We start from the raw sequence: 25,173 nt of genomic DNA on the forward strand, positions 1-25,173 counted from the left end.
ACTTTGTAGAACTCACTGCAACTGTTTGCCTGTATCCTGAACAAACTTTTTCAATGTCATTGATTCTTTAAAATTTTTTTTCAAAGTACCACTAACAACCTAAGTAACCAAATACAGAGCTAGGAATCTGAAGGGTATGACTATGCTTTTTCTTGCATAGGATACATTAGCATTGCAACTTCCAGTAAATATATCTTCAGTCATACAGAGAGTTTTCAATTGGTTGTACAAATTTGTGTACTATAATATATACTAAGGAAAGTATGGCCAAGAAATCACAAAGACTTTCAAATATTAAAAAAAAATAGGAAGCATGAAATGAAATGTCAAAATGAGAACATAAGATTACAATGTAATCGTAAAGCAAAACAAAGTATTTTTCAGAGCAGTCTTTTGATTTGTAGAAAAAGAATAACAAAAAAAGACCTAATTTCATGTGCATATAATCACAAGTTTCTGATTATTTTTCTAGAGTTATTACTGCAACTTGCTCTGAATCTCCTACATATATTGGAACCAGCAGCTTGTAATGAATTGAATTTTCATTTTTCAGAGATCCTAGGAAGGAAAGAAACAGAATTCCTGCTGCTCAAAGCTTGCAGGCAAGTGACATCAACTCTCCTGTGTCACTTCACTACAGATGGATTCACAGTTCAGTAAGCCACAGGCTCTTCATTACCAAGTTCTGCTACCTTAGGTTGGGGATGCACCAGGAAAGTCAGAGCTTTCCCATCCAACCCTGTCTCATCCCAGCACTTTTCATCCCAACAGACCTTGGGAGATGCCATTTCTGTCAATTTTATCATTTTGTGTTCAATCTCTGTGAACTGGAACAAAAAAGCTCTTGCACTGGAGGCTCTTGGAGGGGCTTCCCCACCTCCAGTGGGTCATTTTCAGGAACTGTCTTCACCTCTCCAATGCAGAGTCTCATTCTCGGGTAGGGAATGGGTGTGAGCTTACAGGGAACAGGGAGCCTGTGTGGGCAGGGGTCATGCAGCACTATACACCCTTATTTTAATATATGTACACTTCCTGAGTATCAACATTGTACAGATTATTTACACACATATTTTATATGTGTATATATATATATGTATATATATATGTGTGTATATATATGATCTACAAAAAAAGTTTCTAATAACATTGGGGATTAGGAAATAAAGGCTATATAATGAGCCTAGACTGAAAGGAAAAGAAAATAGAGAAAGGTTATTCCATTTGAGAAAGAAAAGAACACAGACAAAAACCTGACTAATTTCTTTTCCCTGCAGCCATTTTTTTCCTAGTTCATATGTAAAGCATCCTATCTTTTCAACCCTAGACATAGATCTAATAAAACTACTCAGGTGTGATGCACTAATTCATAGAGACCTAGGCAGATTTGGTAGATGCAGTGCTCCAGCTTAACAGGTAATTGGTAGCAAGGATGTTCTCTACTTTCTTTCTCTGATAGTGTTAAACATGTATTGACAGGATGCCTCTTTGTGCTGCTCTATGTTTGGCACTTAGGAGAAGTTCAATTAACCAACCTTTCATCTCTATTTCCATATAAAATACAGCTTTACTTTCCTGTGCTAATTGCTAAGCCCAGAGTACTTACTGCCTCTGCGATTCTGAAGCCTGGCTGTTCACTTGGGAGCACTAAGCATGTTCTCTGCTGCTAAGAGCTGGCACAGATAACCTGAATAACTTTTCACACCAGCTTCTTGTCCTCTCCCTGTGGAAGCTTTTGTCCACGCTGGCTGGAACAAAGAGTGTGCCTAATTTACAGGACTCCCTGCACATCTGCATTCAGTGAAGTTAACACACCGTACTTAATCCTGAAAGCATGTGGGTACTGTATTTCCTAGCATGAATGAGATTTCAAAACATTCACATTTTATATAAGGATAAAAGCCAAATCATACTTGTAAGCCAATTAAAATGTTGTCTCAGCGCTCAGAGGTTAACATGGTTGGGAGCTTAGAAGTGGATACTTCTAGTAGAAATAATGAGTGGATGGCAGACAAAGAATTAATAAATTATCTTAATCTGTATTTGTTTACAAATATACAATCCCTGCAGATGGTTTTGAACAGAAAGGGGTTTTAGTGGCATAATTTAAGCATACACAAAAGTGATTATCAGCCAACACTTCAATCAGCAGCTTCTTCTTGGACAATTCCCTGCATGTCTTTGTTCCTGCAGAGAACAGATTATTCTCTGAACAGCTTCATTTATATTGGTCTCTGTATGCTTTTGCTCAGAGTTCCAAAATATGGCTAATAACTAATTCTTCAATCACATTCAAGACAAGTTTTACATTTTCTCCAGTGCCATATTTCTCCTGACAAAGAAGGAGAAAGAATTTTATAGTGACAAATTTAGCTTGGCTGCCATGGTAGGCAGCATTCTAGTTAAAGTACCAGCAACTGAAAACAACTGAGGACATACAGTTTTTAATTTCCATGTAAGAAAGAGATTCAATAAAAATTCCTAGCAATGTAGCTCTGGACAAAGAGCAATCCTGAAAAACTAAGCGAAATCACTTTCTGAAGTTCAGAAATCAGAGAATAAATATATTAAATCCAGTATTTTATCACTAATGTAAACAAGGTGTTATTTTAATACCTGAATTAAGGGGCTTGTAACATTCCATTCCAGGCTGCACTGACTTCAATTACAGAAGCCACTCAAGTTTCCGAGGCTGAGAGTTTTCTGACCCACGGTCAAATTAGGAATGGGATTTCAGGAGCTGTACTGAGTACAGGTTTTTAGACTGTTTGAAAAAGCCCTAGAGAGTTCCTTTTGCTGCTCCTTTTAAGAGTATGTAGCTAAAATAAACTAGGCAACCTTAACCAAGGTGCATCAAAAAGCAAAAAGAGAATGATGCTACTGAGCACGTTACCAAATACAACAAAAAAACTTTTAAAAACCACAAAGACCTACTCTTCTGCCACGCAAGATGTATAAAAAGGATGAGTTATGACTAAAAAAGTTTTTTTTCTCCTCCTGAGGAAAAAAAAAAAGAGGAGGAAAGTTTCCTGAAATGACAAAATGTCAAAAACCTCACTATAGATATAATTTTGGTAGTTTTCAAATTTTCAGCATTACAACAACAGAAATATTTTATAGTTTATATAGTTATATAAAATACAGAAAAATCACATTTGTGTTTTGAAATGTAAGTTGGTAGATAATTGTTGGAAAGTTCACACCAACAAAATAATGTTAGGAGGGGCCAAAATGCACCACAGCCTTCACCATACCTTATAAATTATTTTTCAGGGAAAGAAAACTGTAACAGTGAAGTGCAGCTTTATAGTTGCATTAAGGTTATAAGAATATTCTTCAGAAGACCTTCAGCAAGGCTGAACCACTATTGCTGGCTATGATTATAGAAATTAAATAGAAGCTTCATTGCTTCGTTGAAGTCATTCAAACCTAACACATTTATCAGCTCTTTGGTGACAAAGAAGGAAATAGTATGATCTAATCTTGACTGCAGACTACTCCAAAATATTCTCATTTCACTAAAGCACCAGTTGCTTAAACTAATCTTGTCATTATGGCTTAACAGCTTCCATCCATTTAACAACACAAAATAATTTTAGTATTTTTGTATCTTAGCTATCAGGTAGACTACTATATGGCATGAACAGTAATTTAGCATGGAAAATCCTTCATGAAACAAGTGATTTATTCTTCTTTGAAAAAGGAAATTTTTAACACCATTTCCTCTTGTCATAGAAACAACTCCATTCATTTCCACAGAAACAGTAGGAATGAGTTGCATATGGTTTTTTTCATTGCCTCTAGCCCCTAAGATGAGTCAATGTTTTTACAATTCAATATCACTGAAGTATTACCCATGTTCCTGGTTCTTTAACAATTAGACTGAAAGATGCCACTTTGAACTTTTCTAGCATAATTGTACAGGCTAAGTTTACCTTCACTTATATTTCATATCCATTTAATGCAAGCTTAAAAAAAAAGAAAAAAAGAAATCGCAGTAAAAGTTCAAATTATTATTAAGCAGCCATCACAGTTTACAGTCCAGACACCTGAAACACAAGAGGTTAATTGAAGGACAACAATCCAAAACTGGAGTCTCAGACTCCCTGTCCCCAAACATGCCTTTTCTCATGTCAGTCTCTCTATCATCCTTGCCTCTGCTGTTTGCTATTTAAGGAAGATATTTTCCAAATGAATATATGGCATAAGTCACCAAATCTGTCAGCAAGGATTGATTAACAGTGGACAAGGGGGAAAGACTCAAATGGCATATGAGATTACAGACTCCAAAGCTATGCCTCTTCTCAAAAAGACACTGCTTAGGTAGAAATGAAACAAATTCTATAACATTGCTGCTATGGTAAATTGAAAGCATTTTCAAGTGACAGACTCTGCTCAATGTGTAAAATCATTCTTATTTGTCAGTTCTCTGGATAGAGCAGGATCTAAAAGATGACTAGTAATTTTTTTCCTCTCAAACAAGAGGATCTATTATATAACATTTGGTCCTGATCAAAGGTTTACAGACAGTGTAGGAGGAAAAAAAGGAGTTAAAAAAACAAAAAACAAAAAACCAAAAAACCAAACAAAACAAAACAAAAAAAAAAGGAAAAAAAAAAAAAGGAAACTCTAAATTGCTGCCAACTATTTGTTTCCCAATTCCTTTTTAGTCTCTGAAATTTTCTACTACTCACAGACTGGATAATAAAATTGAAATTGATATCAAATGAACTCTACAAAGTGACAGTAACTATCTATTAGTAGTGTATTTTTAACTGCACTATTTTCTTTTAGCCTGTATTTTAGCAATAACATGCTGTATGTGTTTAATTATTTGTTTTGTTTTAAATCAAGATTATATTAGTTTAATTGATTATCCACACATGTATGCTTGGCAGACTAATTTGTTCTGAGCTCTTTTGGGGAGATACATTTGAGGCTGTGTTTTGTGATTTGCATGACTACAGAACTGCCTGGAATCAAAGCTTAGGAAAAATATATCAGAATAACTATACAAAGTAGGCTAATTATCCCAAACCAGCAGTATGTAGTTTGGCCACCCTTGGAGCTGGAAGAATACTTAATTTCCCAAGACTGCCACCTCCCATTTCAACACTCCAGTACATTGTCCACCCAGGTAGAAAAAGGATGGAAAGAAAAAATATCAGTTAACCAAGTTCTGGTAGGTAATTAGAAATCTACCAGTTGAATAATAAATCCCCACATCCTTGAGACCTTTCATTACCATACATTTACTGAGAATAATTAAGTTATTGGAAAATGACTTTTACCTCCTCAGCTTTATTAATGCACCTAGGCATATTTCAATTTTAAAAGTCACTATCCAAAACCAGCATCAAAACAAATCAGCCACAGAATTTAAATCCAATGCAGAAATGTATTAGATGGATCATGATAGGAAAAATGTATCATTAGATTAATTAGGCAATTATCAGAATTCACAGCTGCTCTCTTTGACGACGGATTCTGTGGCTCTGAATTAATAAGAGATACTTCCTATATACTTTCTACAAATAGAAGTTTATAGAAACATTTGTTTCTTTGATGTTTGTCAGGAAAGCTAATAAAAAAGAGACTGTACACTCAAACTAGGCTTCTATTTGAGAAGTATGATCAAAAGGTAGTTCTTATATCAGTGCTTCTCTAATATACTGCATTCAATAATGAATTGAGAATGTTTATGATATCCATTCACTTCAAGAGAACTTCTCTGTTTTTAAGCTTTATTGAAGACAGAATTGGGCCCAATTTGATCTTTATAGCCAGTGTGTTTTTCAAGCTATTTCATTCAACAAAAAAGAAGTTGGTACCATGCCTTATTAACAAGATATCCAAAATATAGTAATAAAATGTGGGAATCTGATCCTCACAGTTCAAGGCAGGTATAAACTGAGATATCCCACGCCATCACCTGTTCACTGATCCTACTCAAACATGTTGGTGAAGTTATGGGACAAAAATCCTCATTGTTAGAATGCAGTTGTTTATTCAAATCACAATTCTTGAAGTCCAAAATAATCTTGTGAAGCTAAGAAATAGAATGGGATCCCTGCTATTTATGTCTCTTTGGAAGAATCCTTCAGTTTACCCTCCAACTTTTTGCTTCAGTTCAAGTTGAATTAATTTTTATCATCTCCTTGTATTGAAATTAAAAATACAATCAGTTTTTCAAACAGCAAAAGCATCCCAAGAAAAAACTCTAAGCAAATCCAAGCCATCATTAGTGTTTGCTTTCATATGAATTTTCAAATTAACATCTAAATACAAATTCAAATACTTTTCTTTTATTTTTCATTAAGTGGGATTGATATAGGGGTAAGGATGTTCTGCTCTAGTGCTCTGAGAATAAAATGAATACCCAGAAAAAATTATCCAAGCCAAAAGAAAGCCCATCATTAATGTATTAGTGAGAGATGAACACAGGATTGACACAGATGAAATGAGGAAAGTTGGGTTGACTAATGTCCAAACAAGGAAACTGAAATATGTCATAGTGAGAAGTCCTTGCCCTGGAGAACTCAAAAGCTATTTATTAATTTTCTGCTAGGCAGAGCCTTTGCAAGCTCTCAGCTTTAGTCAGCATTTTACATAATCTCCTTACTTAAAGCTACACAAGCCTCTCTAGCAAATTCTGAAAGCTGCTTTTAGGTCTTGTACAAACAGCACCACCTTCCCAGATTTAAAAATTTCTTCTCTGGGAGGAATGATTCAACTTTCTTGGCCAAATCCCTGCTGAATTTTGTGGATATTCATGAAGGATAAATACAGCTCATAAAGGACAAAGCAAATTTGCTTTTCCCGTCAGTAGGCAGGATTGCTCAAATACCATTAACAGAACAGAGAGGGGAAAGGGATACATTTCTTCAGAGCAATTCTAAAGAAACTTCTTTATAAACTCAGAAGGGCTGAGTTTCTAAAGCAAAAGCTTCACAGGACATTTAGAATATAATTTTGTAATACCAATAGAAAATAGAGTATGATTCTGCACTTAAATTTATGTTATCTAATTTTATTGAATTCTCTTCCAGAATATGAGACTCAAAAACCATCATTTAAGAACAAGCAAAGAAAAGAAACCCTAAGAACAATAAATACCCAGGGAATATAATTTGTGACAGTTGTAGCAAGATTTAAGCATTACCTGTCATTCTTTAAACTACTATAAATATTTAAATTGCTACAAGTTTGCCACATTATAACCTAGACAGAAGTGTCTTTCTTTGCAGGTACTGCTTCACATGACAGATCTCATGTTCCACTTATATTTTTTAATCCTTAGCCTTAGTGTTGATGTAACAGAAACAACATATGCTGCAGTACTTGCTGCTGCTTGTTTTTCCCTGCATGTCTACCTTTTTTGCCTGTATACAGGGTATGTCAGAAGACAGTAAAGAACCCACAGGACTCCCTGTGAACCTCAAAGGTGTTCCTTAGCATGTACAAAGGCACATGATTTACCTGGCCTCAGGAAAGCCCTAAAGATACTGGAAAAGGAAAGACAGCAAGGAGCAGGGTAGATGCTGTGCTTTCACTGCTAAAGAGAAAACCAATCCCACTGCTTCTTGGACTGAGCCCTGTTCTGAACACGGAACTATGCTCTACATATTCTCTGGTCTGAAATTCCTCAAAGACAATAAAAAAGGCCCCTCCTGCTCAGATTTTGTCTAACCCAGCCTGTGTTCATGTCTGATGCATGCTGGGAGAACCACAGGACCAGACCTGTGGCCAGGAACACTGGAATGAAGGATGCAAACCCTCCCTAAACAAGGAGGACAATCCTTAAGAAGCACCAAGGTATCATCAGTAGGTTATTTCTACTTTTAAGGCATTTTAATCTTTAATAGTAATATGACTACATAGTTAAAATTGCAAACCAACTAATTCACTCCTCTTTCCATTAGGGAAAGCAGCATTATACATAACTCAAGAATTCAATATAGTAAAAGGGTTTCTTTCTGTTCCCTCTAAGAAATAAAGCACAGCCTCATATTATATGATGGCACTCCATGGAGCATGTTGAGATGGATGAGCAGTTCTAAGACTACTTTTGCTGTCACAGGAAAACTTGTTTTCATCATGGGATAACTAATACCCAAAAACTTTCTCTTGCAAGGGAACAGTGGAGTCAAAGCATTTCACACAAGGTAAGCTAAGCAACATGAAATGAACACATTGAGAGAACACAGTTTATCTGGCTGCTCTTTACAGCAGCCCCAGAGGAATCGAAGAACCCTGCCTCTATTTAAGATTTTGCACTGGCAGAGCTGACACCATTTATTTAATAACAAAGTAAAACAAACTATCTGGAGCCTGGGAGGAAAACACTGAAGTTAACAAATACTGCAGATAGCAATAAGCTTCAGAAACAGAATCAGTATGTGTGCAGCACAGCCACCAAACAGGCAAAAGGTAGAATGCCAAAAGCATCACAGAGAAATAAGCAGCATTATTTGTCAAACAAAACTTGGATGGATAGCAAGGAGAAAAAATGCATTATTGTCTCTTGATTTATGCCACAACACATTTTTTCCACTAGTCACAACTACACAGACATTAAATTATTTGTGTTGTCCGTAGTGGTTTCAAAATCCCACCCCTAAATCTATTCAATTGAATTTCCAGGATACCTGCCACTGCACACTTGCTTGCCAGCAGCTGATGAGTGAGGTAAGAGTACTTTCTATTCTCTAGGTTTGTGAAGAGAAATCCATAAGCACAACAGAGCACTCTGTTTCTGGGCTTTGCAACATTTCATAGCCATGGCCACACCTTCTAGTTTCTGCACATGCAGCTACAAGCTGTTATCTGCCTTTCACACTACTGAAATATGTTCCCCTCTACACAATCAGGGCTCAAAACAAGAATGTGTTCATTTGTGCACAGAACTGATGAGCTGGGGTGAGGTCCAACAACGTGTGAGCACCTGCATTTAGCCATATCAGCATCTTTCTTCTTCCCTCCTTATGCCACCAAAGAGCTCTGATGTTCCATGGTACCCTGTATGACAGGGCTAGATGGTAACAGAGCACCCAGAGGATGCATTAGTGGATGAATAAATATATGAACACTGATGGGAGTCTCATCTGGTAGAATTGATGTTCTGACTTGGAATCTGGGGCAATTTCAGAGCTGCTTTGGGTGGGGTTTTTTAACCAGTATTTGAATAAGGTCTGAAAAGCTGTCTCTGTTCTTCCAGGAAGTATTCCCAGTGGGAAGAATAGTATATAGATCTAGTCTCAGAGGTAAAACCATGCTCCCTAATACACTCTCACTCTCTTCTGGTCTACTGAACCAAAAGCAACTTCTGCCTTATAACACTCTATAAAAAGAAAAGTTAAGTGTTGCAAACTCCTTTTCTTAACCTACAGCTGGCTGAAAATACAGCTGATGTGGATATAAATATCTTGAAAGGGAGAAGGCACTGCAACAAAAGCTGTGCTTCAACCATGGCATAGCAGGACACAATAATGTCTTGTGCTGAGAAAAGAAAAACAGTAACTGATGACCTGTGCTTGGTGTGACACAGGAAAGATCCAAGCTGTTTGGTCCTTTCAAGAAAAGGCTTTAGAAAAGTAATATACCTTGATAAAAATTCCTTCTTTCTTTTTTAATTCCTCATCACATAACTAGGAATTCTGATCACAGAGACATAGAGGAGACATTTTTAGGACTGCACATTTGGCCGCATATTTTATTTCATCGCTTTTCTACTTTCTAGAACTCAAACCCCATTTCCCCTTCTTATCGTTATGAAGTGGATCTCTCACTCCTGGAAGTGAAAAGACGTTATTACATAAACCTTGACTAATGCATATCTAGACCAGACCCCCACTTGGAATGAAGAAGTTAAAGTATCTCCCTATACATCTGAAGAAAGCAGATCTCCTACTTTGGAACATTTTTGAGACTCCATGACATAGCCAGTACAAATCTCATTAGCCAGTTAATTCTCTATAACCCCTTGAAAGCTAAATTATGTTTTTGAAAAGAATCACTTCAATTGCTTAAGCTTCAGCCTAGTCAAGTAATTTGCACATCTTTAATTATGAGAGATTAATTCTTTCATCTATCTTATTTTTGGCCAGCTTGAAAAATGGCCTAATCTCTCCACACTTGTTACTACCTTCCATTTCATCCTTCATCACACTGGACATCAGTTCTTCATTACTGTTTAAGGTTTTTTAGGTGGGAATTCTTCATCATTACCTTCACATTCTCACCCTCACTATCAATTATTGGATACTTTTTATTTGATTACCATCATCAGCACAATGCACTGCTGCCAGTTACAGAATCCATGACACTCCCTTAAGGACATGGCAACTGGAATATGGCCCTCAGTTGCAAGTTTCCTTGGGGATCAATTCTTTCATTGTTTTCTTGTATAGTGTTTTGGGGTTTTTCTCTTTATAATTTTAACAGCATAGTCATACCTTTCCAAAAATCAATATTCAATTTAATCCCTTTCACTGCACATCAGGCCACATGATATAAAAAGAATTTTTCTTTTGTTCCTGAAACCCCACTTTTTAAATCGTGTTCACATTCTCAAAAGTCACTTTTCTCTAATTCCTTTCTTGGTCCTCAACTTTTTACAGTAACATTCCTTTTCCTTTGGATTTTTTTAAAATAAAATATTTGCCCATTAACAGCTCAGTTGCATTCTGTCCACTTCAAGAAAAAGTATATTTATCTTACATTGTTAGCCCTTCAGCTATATGTTCAAGAAAAAAAAAATCAGCTCAGATTCTAAAGTGTTTTCTGTGAAATAACATGAATAATGTCAAAGGAGTTGAAAATTAATATTTTCAGAGAAAACTGATTTGCATACATCAAGCTATTTCTTGGCACATGGTTGAAGCCACTACTTTACTATAATGAAACTCCCCTGGTGAGGATTTTTATTTATAAAACATAGTCACAGATGCATATAGAATTTCACAGATCAGTGATTGCCATCTTTTCCAAACTTATCAGAAAGAATAATCCAGAAATATATGTAATTTATATATATACATAAACAAGCCCCTGAATATATGCAACTGAAGTTTCCATGACCTTGGACACATCAGATTACCATTAACCCTCAGTAGGAAGGAGATGGAATAATTGCCAAATTATGAAATAATAACACCATTAGTTTTTTATCCAATACAGCTGCAAGGCATGAAACAAATTGGGTTTTGGTGATAAGAACTGACCTTACAAACTAATATCAAATGAGGTCACAACTCTACTAAGCCCACCCATCGCTCTCAAATTATGTGTGGGGGCTGTTGTTTGGTTTTAGGTTTTTTTTTGTTTTTGTTTTTTTTCTTTGCTTCATATCATCAGGTAAATTAGCTTATTTGTAATAAAAAGTTAATGCAGAGATAGAACCCAAGCTTCATATAATCAGGTAAATTAGCTTATTTGTAATAAAAAGTTAATGCAGAGATAGAACCCAAGGAGATTTCTGCTCTGCAAAGCTCTGATTGTCCAACCAGACAATGAGATATGTGTGCCCTTGAGTGAGACCACCTAAATGAGCTGCTCACAGCTCCTTCAGAGATTTTTTTTTCCTCTAAAATATCTGCATGAAAGTGTACTACAGTTTAAAGTTCTGTGGAAGGTGAAGCTCTTGAGACACAGAAGGAAGTATTTTAATGAAGTACATTTATACATCCCACAAAGTTTGAGCCAAATCTGGATTTACAGGAAGAGAGAAGCAACTCTGAATTTGTACCAGGCAGGAAAGTTCCCTCACCCACAGGAGAGCGCATAAGCCATGAGCAGTGGGATGGGTAACACTGCTCACCAGTGCAGCAATTAGAAATCCACCAAAAACTCATTTATCTCGTCCTAAAATGAGGATTACAAGGGTCACTTGGTCTACTCCTGGCTGGAGGAATGATGTAATCTGACATGGACAGCACCCTGAGGAAGCAAAACCACAGCAGCTTCTGCAGTTTTAAGTCACCTAGACAGCTTGTCAATTAAATAAAATAGATTCTGTGTGTGTTTATTTTATAAGACCTGTGATCCTTAAACTTTTGAGAGGCATTTATAGCTAACAGCAATAAGAAATCATATGAGGTTAAAACCTCACAAGCCAAAAATAAGATTATTTTATAGCTACAAAATAAAATACAAGTCCATCATAGATAAAAATTTGGAAATTTATTCCAAAGAAACCTTGGGATATTCTGCATTCCACAGTGATTCAAGTGAGAAGGGCCATGTAGTTAAAAAAAAAAAAAAAAACCTGTGATCCTTAAACTTTTGAGAGGCATTTATAGCTAACAGCAATAAGAAATCATATGAGGTTAAAACCTCACAAGCCAAAAATAAGATTATTTTATAGCTACAAAATAAAAGTCCATCATAGATAAAAATTTGGAAATTTATTCCAAAGAAACCTTGGGATATTCTGCATTCCACAGTGATTCAAGTGGGAAGGGCCATGTAGTTAAAAAAAAAACCAGACCACCAGGTGCTGAAAGGAAGAGTATGAAGTTGTACATAACATTCAAAAAACAAGACTCCCTACAAAGAACAATTATCCATGAGAAACACAGTCTCAAATTATAAAAGGCTCCCAAATTATAGGAGTGTGCAGTCTCCAGCAGTACCAAACATGACAAATAAACAATAAAAGCATCTTACTTGCATTACACAAAGCCTTCAGAATATAATTATTCACACCACAAAATGACAAACAAAAATGGCCTTCTTTTTCTATGTTTGTTGTTTTCTCCATTCCTTGGTACACAGTGCCTTTTCTGGCACCTGTAACAAGTCTTTTACTTCAGGCTAGGAGTTTATTCCTGCCTATTCTATTTTTGTCCCAACAAAATGACCATTCCTACCAGGGATTACAGCTTCTCCTACACAAAAGGACTTCCAGAAAGCTACACTTCCCTGAGAAAGGAAAGAAAAAGAAAGGAAAGGGACAATAATTAAAATTATGTATGAAACCAGTTCCCATTGCATCTGCTACCTGATATTTCAGAAGTGAGCTCCCTATCACATCATCTTAATGTTTTAATTTAAAATTTTACAGGTAGCCTCCTGCCATAATTTAATTTTTTTTAATAGAGAAATTATGCAATAAAAGCAGATAACCTAAAAATAGTGAAGGTATTGACGGCAGGAAAATCTACCTGGTAAACAATAGGTTGTTAACAAGCACTTGAACAGATCATCTTAGAGCGCCACTGAGTGTGTTTTTGTTAGTGATATCTAAACTTCTACATAAAAAACTAAAAATAAAATTTTTCATCAGAAGTCAAGATCATGACTTTAAGATTGCTGATTATCTCCTGATTAAATACAATTAGACATCAATGGCACTTTAGAATTCTTTTTCCTGAAACAAAACAGAGAAACAGGAAACAAACATAGACAAATAAAAACATGTATAAAGCTTACTTCAGATTTAACAGCAACAATTTTTAATCTTCCTCACTGTTAAATAATGTTATTGCTTTATATAGACAAAGTTATTTGTCTGTGGATAAGTTGATACAAATGAAGTGCATGTACTCAGTCAGTTCTTTCTTGGGGCTTCAGCAAACAGATGACCCAAGGTGTGCACACACGTGCCTGTATAGACACCCACTTAAGGGCTGTAATATCCACCTTACACAAGACTCTTCCCAAAATTACTTCCCCTTTGGAAGCTGTAAACTTCAAAACCCACATATCAATCTATGACAATAAATATACTTAATACTTCACCATTTATTCAGAAATTAACTGGTTTTCAGCACAGGGTTACCTTTAAATTAATTCACTTTGTCCAGGCATATGTAGAAGTAAGAATGCATTGCTACCTTTCATGCAGCATTTTTTAATCCTTCTGTATTATATTACATATTCTCCTCTTGAAAATGTAATCCCTTCAAAGAATTATCTTGCTAAGTAAGGCATTTTTCTTTTTCTTCTGCTATACAATTCTGCTTTCAGCAGTTGCAGCAAATGAACTCATTCACACTTTAGCTTCCCCATTAAATGTATGTAAAATACGTCGGCACATACTCATTTTTTCACTTACTTCACTGAAAGTGCAATATTGTAGATATAAGTGCAATAATTTTAGAAATTTGATGTAAAAATGTTAAAGACTCTTACATTCCCCTAAATATATTTATTCACACTACTAAAATTGCATCTAGTGCTGTACATTTATGCCACAGTGTGCTTTGCCATGGTGTTCTGTAAGTAGGCAGATCACACTTCCACTTAGAAATAGTATCTTTAATTAGTCCAACAGTTTAAACACGGAAAAGTAGAGAAGCACGGGAAAAACTAAGCTCTTTGGATGTTTAAAATTAAGTCTATTAAGAATGTTACAGGTATAAAAATTATTCATTTTAAAATGAGGATGGGTTTGATTCAAATCCACAGGAAAGTAACAAAACCAATGGGAAAGTGCTACCAGCAACAGCAACATAACCAAGCTATGAATCCAGCAATGCTTCCTTTGGAGTAGAGACTGAGCTGGAGTCAAGATCATCTCTACACTCACAGGTCAAAGCCAATACAGAAGAAAAGAACAGAGGAAAAACAGCCCTGACAAAGTAAGTTGTGCTTGCTAGCAAAGTAAATAGGAAAACTCAGATTAAACAGAACATAAAAGTGGTAGCAAACCTGGATTCAAAGTGTTAAACAGCATGCAAAAAAACCCCTACAGGACATTGGAAATATAAAGCATCACACATAAAGGATAGGACATTTGATTGAAGTGTACAAAAACACAAATAGAGCATTAACCCATGACATGCAAGATGGATAATTGCGGAAAGTACAAAGAACAAATTAAAGAAAGTTAAAAATTAGAAACTGAAGCAGGTGAGAGCCTCTCCTCAACCCCACTGTGTGCAACAGCCATGAGGGATGATGTTACAGCCCAGAATGCTGAAGCCATTACATAAAGTCACTCATACTTTATGTACCTGTCTCTCTGAAGCCATTGGAGTGAGCCCATAATTATCTCTTTAGAAAAGAGAATGGACAGAGGATCACAATAAACTGGATTGTCTTAAAAGATTCAAAAGAAAATGTCACCAAACCTAAACCAACCAAAACCAACTCAAACTTAACCCAAAGTTTTACTTAGCTGGGAGATTGCAGCAAACTACTGATGACAGAAAGTGCTTAAGGTTCATTGACCAAGCAGTGAAGAGGTCCTCAATTCTAAGTCAAAGAGCCACTCCCTCCACATCTGATTTCCACAACTTTGGAATAGGCTCAGAGCCTGCTAAAAATATGCACTCCCCATATGGTATCTCTCCATGAGGCATCCTGCCTGGGTAAGAATAAAACTTTCCTTGCTGCTGCAGCAAATGTAGTCCTCCACTGAAGAAGACCTTACATTAAATCTTGTGAAAGAAAAACTACAGCATATGACAGAAGAAAGAGCCCAGCTACACAGCAACCCTCATTCACTTCCTTTAACTTGGTGGCTATGCAGGATAAAGAGTTGAGCTCTCAAAAACAATCTCCAAGGTTAATTGGAATGTGAATGGAATACAATACAGAGCACTACATCCTTTTGTACTTTTATTTTCCCCCTACAGTAATAGATACAGCATTTTTAGCTTCCTTTTGCATCTAATGAATGTACCAGGACACTCACAGAACAGAGCAGACTATTGTTTTTCACAGCCTTATTTACTCAGCTTTTGTTTATTCAATTGAAGATAGCTGGGGAGTTTGCATTCAGCATGACATATTTACTGGTGCTGGTAACAGGATACTCTGGAAGATATTAAGTGTTGAAATAAAGCAACTGCTTTCACTGCTTAAGTGTCCCTGGTTCACTTACCATGTATAACACATTTCAAAGGCACACAAAGTGCACAAGCGCACGGAATAAAATCTGCTGAGCATTTTCACATAGGTTGGAGAAATGGATTCTCTTCTCTGTCAGAGTAAATCAATATTTATACTATCTAAGAACTGACTAATAACAGTTACTGAATGGGCAACTGAATTTTAGATACAAATTTAATAAAAGTAATACAAGACAGGAAATAAACACGGGTAGAAAAAAAAGCTATTTCTATTTCCTTTAGGCTTCTGCAACTGAGAGATAGATTTCTAAGTAGTTGTAGATGTTATGTGTTCTCTGGCATGTAACTGTTCAAAATTTAATCACCATTTATTGTTTTCCCCCTCAGAACATTTACAAGTATAAGGCAAATGCATGCAGATAAAACTCACTAAAAAATTACTTACATAAAAAACCAGAAGCTACTGAGCAAAGACATGCAGGTTTTGGAGATCTGGATTCACTACTCTGATTAAATGGCCTCAACATCCTGCAGTTTTCATCATTCTTGTTCATGTCCCTTGCATTTAAAAATGACCATGCCATAGTAGGAATAGGAGAGTCAGCCTCGGTGCATGTATGTTCAGTCAATCAAAGGTACAGACAGCAAACATTTCTGGGTGCTATTACACAATAATTTAAGTTTTCTAAAATGCTACTGTTGTACACATCCTTCACCTGGCACAACTTTCTCCCTGCTCTCTGACTCCCCCTAGTAAACACCAAGGTTCTGTGCAATGATATTTCTGCTGTTCTTCAACTCAATGTTCTATTTTGCAGCTAAAACCATCAACTCTTTAGCTGAACTAGAGTATCCTCAAAAGATGTTCCTGCATAACCATGCTTCCTGCTGGACTCCAGACAGCTGCTGGTGTGTGTACCTAGGCAGTCCAAAACACTTGCCTCTCTGATGGAATAGACTCTTCCCTAAGAAAGCTGAAAGAACTCTTTAGGACACATCACCTCTCCCCTAGAAAAATGGAAACATCCTCTGCGCAGGATCCAAGTTTCAAAAGGATCACAGGCACATACCAGGCATCACAACATCCAGCCCTTCTGGAATGGTGGAGAATAGGAACACTTTGCCTCTGCTCTGAATCCCCAGTACTGCAGCTGCCAGGCCTGCTTCCAGCCCCACCAGTCAGTCTGCTGGCAGCTGAAGACTCCTTTGGACCCTGTGCAGAGTCTCAAAGATTATTTACAGGAAGATTAAGCCTAAACCAAATCATCTGGCAGTTCCAACTTAGTCCCAGTGCCCACTTCAGGGTCACAGATTATCCAGTACCCTGTGTAGGAAATGCATTCTAATTTGGCATTCCTTGTAACAAGGTGTCAGACAGGACACCCAAAGAGACATTCATGTTGCAGTTGATGGAAGCTTGTCTTAAATTGCACAGAAAATTCCCTGGAGAGATTTTTTTTTTAAATCTGTACTACTCCAAAATTCAAGTCTCAGACATTTTTATACGCCTAAAAGCCACAAAGATTTTCCTTTCCCATGTTGCCTGAGATCTAAAAAGCAGTAGAAGCATGACAGTTTTATTAAATGTTTACCTAAAACATTCACTGCACTTGGGATGTTTTCTCTGAATAAGTTCCACCAACACTCTGATTCCAAAGGGATTCAAACAGGGCTTTAAACACCCACTGCCAGCAGAGCTCCCACTCCCTGTACAACCCAGTGTACACATGGAGAAAAGAAAGGTAAATCTGGTATTAGTCAGGTCTTGTGGGACTGAAGAGAGAAAATACAATTTTGAAATACCTGTAAGTGGAAATGTTGGTCCAAATGCTCGCTCAGGACATTTCAATCAATGCAGCTTTCAACAGAAATGCCAAATGGGACAAACACTTCACCTCCTTTCATGATTGTCACTGTTTCCTATTCTACTTGAATAAAATTAAACTAATTGTGTTAAGTTTCCTACAGTACTGTTAATTTATTTTGAATAATAGAGAGTACTCGAGTGAGAAATCAGAGTCCTGTTCCAGAGGAGGAACAACACTTGACCTACAAGAAACAGAAGCAAACAAGGAAAGTAAATGTCTAACTCTTTATGAAGGGGTTCCTTCACAGCTGGGACATGACTACTTATAACATCTGAAACAGGTGAGCTACTGGTCACTAGAAATGTCACTAGAACAAAGTAGAAAGGTTTGGGTTTACATCTTTTATAATTAACAGAGCCAGATGAAAAGGCACATTTCACTAGCTGTTCATCTCAGAGGTTCCTCAATTAGCATTTTCTTCCAGTATCTGCTTCACTCCTGAGCATGAGCCTAGAGGCAAAACTTTATACTTCTTCCTTCCAGTCTTTATAAACATTAACCATTGATTAGCCTGCTCCAATGCCTCCTTACTTCCAAAACATACAATGGTATTGATTTCTAGTTTGGCACTTTGAAGGTAGATTTTGCCTCATTTTATAATTTGTCAGTCCTCACTCTATACATCCATCCATCTTTTCATAACTGCCTTGCAAGCTCTCTCTTTCTCCTACATAGCCAATATTGCTACTTACACAATGGACTGACAGCATTTAATTTTTTATGTGCATCTCAGTACATACTGTGCTCTTTACTGCTACTTTATTCCATATATATATATATATATATATATATATATATATATAAATAAATCTCAGACTTTAATTTTCACATTCCTTTACTAAAAAGCCAATTGATTTAGACATCTGCTTGGCCACCTACACTAGTCTTTTTCACACTCCCAACAAGCACACATACAGTCTAATCAGACTTGGTTACAGTCTGAAGTAGGTATTGCCTGGCTTGTTTATGATTCGATTTTCAGCAGGATATTTCCTCATGTATAGCCATGCCCATTTTTTTTTCACCCTTTTAACCCATCTCCCACCTACACCTATAGTTCTTCTCAGTAGAAATTTCAGCACCTGCTGTGTTGGATGTCATTTCTTCAAGTTCTGGAGCTTTGAAAATAAACCCTCAATGCAATTTACTTAGACTGCCAACCTATGTTATCATGGACCAGTACAACACTAAGACAGAGGCTCAATAAATGATACAGTTGTGCAATTCATTACAAAGTCAGATGAGCTCTTTGTCACTTAAGCAGACAGGAGAGACTGACATTAAAATACGGTTCATTAAAAGTGAATTTGAGCCTCAGCATTCACTGTACCAAAACATCTGGAGACAGCCTAATTCTTACTGGAGTGCCTCAGAAAATATTTGATCTTCTAACTAAGCACAGGGGATTTGGCAAGTAAAAGGCTGCCTTTTTTGTATCACTTTATACTCGAGAAGGATTTATTTTATGAATATCACAGTACCTCCCATCAGCTGCAAAACCATGGACCCAGCACCGTGGACTATTTGTATTAAGACACATTATTTCAGAAAATACTGCAAACTGTTTTGTTTGCCAAGTTATCCAGGAAAATATGAAGTTAAGCTCCTGTGTATTCTTTAACTTATTTTAAATAATTATCACTTTTGTCTAGAAATGAAAGTAAAAAATCAGTTCATTGCTTTTGGCTATTCTGAACAGATGATGATATCTTTGTGATGTTCTAATTTCTTGACGCTCATGTTTCATTATTATCTGGTACCTTCTTGGATCATTAGGACCACAGACAGGTCAGATAAAGTAAAGGAGAAACTTTAAAGACTTCAGTAAACAGATCACAATCTAGCTCAAAGAACCCTTACGGATTGATAATCACGTTTTCAAAGTGCCTTGAAAGCAGCTAGCATCTGTTTTTTTAATGCTTTTCCCTTTTCTTTAAGAGAAAATGTGTTACTTTTTCATTTAAAAAAAAGAAAGAAAAAAAAAGGAAAAAGAATGAAAAAAACATAACTGAAACCTGCACATCAAGGCAGGTGGGCATACAAATGAATTCTATACTTCTCTCTAGACGCACGTTTATTGTGATTTGTGAATAGATCAGAACTGTTTATTCCAGTTGAACATATGTAGCTTCACACTCTCTTTTGATCAGGAAAGGCACCATGAGAGGCAGAGCCATGAATGCTCATGTAGGATAGTGAGGGCAGTTTGCAATGCCAGCTGATTTCAGGAACCAAAGGAAAACACTCCAACAACATAACAAAGCAAACAATAATATGTAGCTACACACTAGGAATACACAAATCTTTTATTCCAACCTTGATTTGCACTTGTCTATTTAAGCTTCTTTAAATAATGAGATCTTTCCTGAAACCTTTTCTGAGAATTTAAAGTATTTTAAATTCATGCTCTATCATCTATATTAAAATATATTCTAATTTATGCAAGTTTATAATACTGAAAAAATGTAGTATGGGTTAACTTCTGATGAGGAATGGAATGCCTTGGGGTTTTGGGGTGTTTTATTGTTTTTTTGAAAAAAAAGATCAAGCTTTATTATCTTTCATAACTCAGTCTGTCTTCTTATAGCTATTTATCTAGAAAGTTATTTCCAAATGTGTTTACTATTAACTGTTAATTTGAACCCAGCAATTTTAATGATAGTCTTTTGCATTTTGCAAATTATGGAGCATGAAACACCAAAATTTACTGTGCTAATCACTTCACAGTTCAAAGGTAAACCATACACTTTTTACAACAGTATCAGCTGTTGTCAAGATGTAAAACATATGTGAAAGCAAACAACATAATGCAATTAGTTAATTTTGGTAGATTTGCACAAGTGTTACCAAAGCAGAGTTTGCTCCAAATACATTACAAAATTACAATGAAAAGAAATTCTGCAGATTCCTGAATGCGCAAATATATTACTTATTTTTATATCACTTATTTCTATATCACTGAACAAAGGAAGAAGATAAATTGTTCAGTATTGGTTCTTGAAGTGTTGGACAGAATGACTCCCTATTGATTTTCCTGCTGCTGTTCTGTTCAGGGTACAATTGAAAGACATGCAAGTACTTTACAGTTTTCTAAAGGAAGTAAACATTTTGACACTGAAACACAGAATGAGACCTTGGAGGTAAAGCAGCTGAAGAACACAGAACAGTGTGAAGCAGTAGCCTTAACACTGTTTACCTGAGAAAGTATTTAACTGAAATTTGAACAGCCATGTGGGCCATAGATACAGATGTGAACCAGTATCAAGTAGCATTAGGGATTTTACACTGTTGCAGTGAATGTCATACAGTTCGAAAACTGACCAAATGCAATTTCTATCCACAGATCCTCTCCTACCACTCCCAGTTCTGCTATTAATTACAACTCACTGCAATTATTAGCAGAAATATAAGTGAACTTAGAACTGACAATTTCCTGTGGTGTGCCTTGATGCATTCCAAAAGCACAGTTGTGAGCACTACTTCTAATTATCAATGCAATTGATAAAACATATACAGAGCTGTTTAAATATCAAAAGCATCAAAAACTGTACTTTGGTTAAAATGCCTTTTTCCATGATATTTATTGCATAAGCCTTAGAGCACAAAGCTACTTTTATTGAATTTCCAAGTGTGGCTTCACAGCTGTTGCCCTCGGTAGCAGTCAATATTTGTATATTACTTTAATGAGTTCCTAGTAACCCAGTCTCCTAAGGCTCAGCTGTGCTCCTGGAACCAAACATGCAATTCCCATAGATTTCAGTTACCAGAAATGCATTGCTTCTTCCCCACCTCTTTTGTTTTACTTTTCTGGCATGTCAAGTTAGGGGATTTTTTTCCTCCTTCTCTTTCCTCCATGCTTTTCAAAGGAGTCCAGTGAGAAGAGATGGTGTTTGGTAGCCCTATTGAGCATCTGGGAGACCTTGATATCTGCTGGATTCCAGCTGTAAATGTGGATAGAATGGATAAGTGAAAGCCCAACACACTACAGTTTTTAAAATGCACAGAGTTTTTTTTTTCAGGGAAATCTGAGCCAAGCTTGTTTATCAGAGCACAGCTCCAGAGAAACAAACCTTAGCAACACCTGTTAATGAGTCTTGACCACTCTCAATTTTTGACTTTGGGGACCAGTTTACACACTCTCCTTAACTTTCATTTGGCTGTGTATGGAAAGTTCTTGAGCACTAAGAACTAGTCATATAATGCATAGAGATTTATAAATAATTTTTACAAGAAGTGCTGCTTCTTTTCACTGCTTAAGAAAACTCTTTCCCCTTCCTTGTTACAGTAAGAGGTCAATCATGAATTCAATCATTAATGAAGCTCAGCAGTACCCAGCACAAAGCTCAAAGTGAGTATCACTTTCAGGCATCCACAGCAGGAGCAAATGGCCAGTTCTGAAAGAGAAATCTGTTTAGAAAATGGGAAGAAGGAATTCTCTCACAGTCTTTCCTAAGCACATACATATTTATCTTTTGATAGGCAATGTTCAAGCACTTCTTCTAAAGATTAGGTCTCTGTTTTTATTAAGATCAGTTTTAAATACCTCATAGTGCAGGGTGAAGGATACCAATATTTCTCCCATAATAAAGGATAAAAATTCACATATATTCCTCAGGTCTTTCCTTGCTATTCCCACCACCATAGAAAAACCACAAACCCACAGGGTGACACTTATGTTTGTCTGTCTCCAACCATAGTTGTGCTTCACCAAGTCCTTCAAAACTGTCAGAGCTGTGTCAGAAGGAAGACAACATTGAGCACATAGAACAGAGCTGAGGGGGGAAATGCTTAAGTCTCAGAAATGGAAAATGTAGTTGTACACCAAAATGAAAGACTTTTAGTGAAATTTCTCTCTTTTATCTACAGATTTGCTTCAAAATTGCCTATATCTTTCTGCAGGCTTAAGAGGTGACATATATTTGGTTTAGGCTTTTTTAAATTAAAATTTGTTTCATAATTCCCAGTAATGCTTCCATCAAATGTGGAGTTCAATGTCCTGTCTTTCACTAATACTGTTCCATCAAACATTAACAGTATTTCAGTAGATGGATACACAGATGCAATTCTAACAAGTAGTGACCAGTTAAACAAATCCTAGATCATAGCAGGCACTTTGGAGAGTTGAAAAAATTCTCTTGGATAATTAATAAAACTGTTTAGAAGGAATATTGCTTCTTCATCCACACTGGTTTTTTTTAGAAAAAAAGCAATGTTTGAGAAAAGCTAACCTATTCAATAGTGATTAATTTTGGGAAAAAAACTAAGCATATGCTTAATTTTCTGGAAAGTCATTGTAGGCTTTTTGATGCAACTGAAAAGAAAATGTTATTTGGAATGCGGCTTCCTACTTCTCTAAACACCATAGAGAAATATGTATTAGGTTTCACCGCAATAAAAAAAAAAAAAGTGGGAGAGGAGAGGGGGAAGGGATTAAATGATCTTTCAAGGGAATACAGAAAATCCATCTAGAAAGCTGGCTGCTTCATTTAACATAAGCTGTTTGCCTGGCTAAGCCTGGGGAAACTCATCAATGTGTGGCACTTTCTTGACTCTCCACTGCTGATCAGATTTCTACCAAACACTCAAGCCAAATGAACTAGAAATCATCCTCATTTCCTAAACCTGATCATCACGTAACAGTTTCTAAAAATACCAGGCAACCTATCATGGGTGTGACCTGCGGCCTTTAGTTGGATGGGACCAAGCTACTGCAATCAGCCAATCCCTACATAAATACTTTTCCTGGTTCAAAGCAAGGCATTTAAAATTCAAGCTTGAATGCAGCATCAGAGCCTCTTGGTGACTGTGGGAAGGGACAGGAAAGCAATTTTTTTTTTGTTTTGTTTCAGTTTAATTCCCTTTGCCCATATGAGAGGTACTTACTTGTCTGGTACTGTTACTTTTCAAAAATAGCACAGCTTCTACCTCGATTCACAAGCAGTGCTTCTGCTGTCTTATGGTTTGTTTAGTGATGAGAAAGATGATAGGTAAAATAGAGCATGGGTTTTATGAAACATGTCATACAAGTGCTCTTTTGCAAAGGACTTTCAAGACATGCCTGTTTTAAAGTAATTTAGGTTCTAAGGTCAGTACTGCTTCCTATAATCGGAGAGTTAATTAATTAATTTTCATGTGCTATTTTTTTCTTATCACAATTTCCTGTGTTTGTACTGGGTTCTCCCACTTAATCCAGAGAACGTGCACCACTAGATGTCACTGCAAGCAGAACATTGGGAATCACACTCTCATATGGAATTTACAGTCCCCTGCTTTATTACTATTTTTAAAACAAAATTCAGAAATAAGTTATTTTCTAGTCATATTTACTTTCTCATTTAGTTGAAGGTGAACAGCTGCCAAATTTCAAATACATATTAAAATGTGTCTGAATCTAAAGGTATGATGAGTAAAAACACTGATGATGTAAGAGTTGAATGATGGGGATGAATACAAAAGCTACCAGAACCTTATTTAAAACCTGATAACTTCCTGCACAGCAGTCAGTTTATTATAATTTCTTAAAAAGCATTTCAAGCCTTTGTCTCATTAGAAAGCAGAAGTAGCACATCGATTAATGTGCATATGCTACAACATTAATTAGAGAATAAGATTTTGCAGAAGATTGATAATTTCATAGTGACAATTGTAGCTGCAATTAACTGAATCTTTTCTGGAAATCTTCTGATAAGATAAAATGAAGAGAAATGAAAGGAAAACCAAAATCTAGCTTGAGGTAGAAAGAAGGTGGGAATTATCTTCAGCATAAGACAAAAATGCCTCTCAACAAAGTGGAATTTGCACTGTGATTTTGCAATTGTATTCCATTGTCTGCATCGGCTTCTAATGGAGAAAAAGAAAAATCAGGCAACATAAAAAACCCTCCCAGCTTGTTTTTAACAACAAACAAAGGTTCCAATCAGTAATATAAGCAATCAGCAGTTAAAATATCCTTAATAATAGGATAGTGGCAACAGAATAATAGTAGGGAAAATAACTATTCAAATTACTCTGCTCAACTGACATTTAATAAATTCATATTTAAAAAATGACATTTAGAGAACTAGATGATAATGCAAATGAGGGATATATTTATGAAGGGTTGAAAAAAACCAGCTTCTAGTCTCAAGTATAAGAATATCCTAGGTTATGGTACCTGGCAAAAAAATATCAAAACTTGCTGATGGATAGTGATCTAGTGCAATTATATACTATTCTGAGCTAAATGCCATGTATTCTGCATCTGCCCTTACTGTCATGGCAGAAATAACTTTCTAGCACTGGCTCATTCTTGTTTATCCACATCACCCTCATGACATGAGGTGATGTTTTCTGAACACAAAATGGTCCAATAGGCCAAAAGGAGCTGCTGTAATTTACATGCTTGGACACTGCACTGTTCCAAACAGGAGAGTGGCTACTAACTTTCCTATCATAATTCAGAATGTGCATGTCTCAGTCCCTTTATGAATATGTATTTTACATTTCTATCCTGCCTCAGAGTTTCCACTATA

The sequence above is a fragment of the Passer montanus genome, unplaced genomic scaffold (genome assembly GCF_014805655.1).
Source record: "Passer montanus isolate IOZ18808 unplaced genomic scaffold, ASM1480565v1 scaffold15, whole genome shotgun sequence".
Classification (NCBI taxonomy): Eukaryota; Metazoa; Chordata; class Aves; order Passeriformes; family Passeridae; genus Passer; species Passer montanus.